Source organism: Myotis davidii, unplaced genomic scaffold (genome assembly GCF_000327345.1).
Source record: "Myotis davidii unplaced genomic scaffold, ASM32734v1 scaffold1422, whole genome shotgun sequence".
NCBI lineage: Eukaryota > Metazoa > Chordata > Mammalia > Chiroptera > Vespertilionidae > Myotis > Myotis davidii.
The window spans coordinates 159,905-160,910 of NW_006293314.1; the positions used below are offsets into that span (position 1 = coordinate 159,905).

General features: G+C 63.0%; 1 protein-coding gene across 2 annotated transcripts in view; it reads left to right on the forward strand.

Annotated features, from left to right (window-relative positions):
• The first annotated feature begins 281 nt into the window (after positions 1 to 281).
• The window catches only part of FABP3 (fatty acid binding protein 3), an 8,060-nt gene continuing 7,335 nt past the window's right edge, over positions 282 to 1,006 (forward strand). The window contains exon 1 of one of the 2 annotated variants that reach the window (XM_006767044.2): positions 282 to 297. The gene's annotated coding sequence lies outside the window, so the exon portion shown is untranslated. Of the gene's footprint in view, positions 298 to 326; positions 343 to 1,006 lie in introns of those variants that run through there. The other variant, XM_015566074.1, reaches the window with a different exon arrangement.

A 1,006-nucleotide genomic window follows, 5' to 3' on the forward strand; every position in this document is an offset into this window, starting at 1 on the left:
TTTTTTAAAGTATATTTTTATTGATTTCAGAGAGAAAGGGAAATAGAAACATCAGTGATGAATCATTGATGGGCTGCCTCCTGCATGCCCCCTACTGGGGATTGAGCCACAATCCAGGGATGTGCCCTGACCGTGAACAAACCGTGACCTCCTGGTTCATGGGTCGATGCTCAACCACTGAGCTAGCCAGCCGGGCAGGTTCTTATTATTATGAACGGTGCTTTCCGAACTGTTAACTGTCAACCTCGCAGCAGCCTCCTTGAAGGAGGTGGGGAAAGGTTAGAGAAAGGGCAGCAGGTGAGGGGGAAGCACAGCGGCAAATGCCCAGGGCTGTGCGCAGAGGTCAGGGAGACCTGCGGCTCTGGCTGGTGGATGCGGAGCTGGAGTGCTGGGCGGAAAGGCGCGCGCACAGCAGACATTCCCAAGGGAGGGGCGAGCACGTGCGGGGCGGGCGTGGCGGTAGGGGCACGCTGTCCCGGAGCAGTCGGAGGGCACAGGGCCGGCTTAGCCGTGACGGTGCCCTGGTTCCTCTCCCGCCACCAGGCAGTGGGGGGTCGGAGAGGCGGATTCAGGAGCCAGCTAGAGCCGGCCGGCACTTGGGCTCTAATCCACCCTTCCTTTCCTGCGACCTTGCCAGGTCTCCCAGTCTCCTCACCTGTAAAAGGCGCGGACCAAGATGCCGGCGCCGAGAAGTCAGCCAGAGCTTCCCCGACGTGGGCATCAGCCCCAGGGCGCCTGTCCTTTCTCCTCTAATCTCTCATCTCCGCCCGGACTCCGCGCTAGGGAGGGATGGGGATGGATGACGCCTGGGCGTGCGCCCCAGCTCGCGGGCACCGCGCCCCCCACTGCTTCCTTCTCAGATTCCAAAGAAGATGTAGCGGCCGGCGAAGGAAGAAAGCCGGTGCTGTCAGCGCGCAGCTCCGGCGGGACTCGGCGGCCAGGCCCGCGCTGACGCAGGCTGGCCTGGCACCGCCGGCTGCCCACTTCGCCCCGGCGCGCTGGGGGA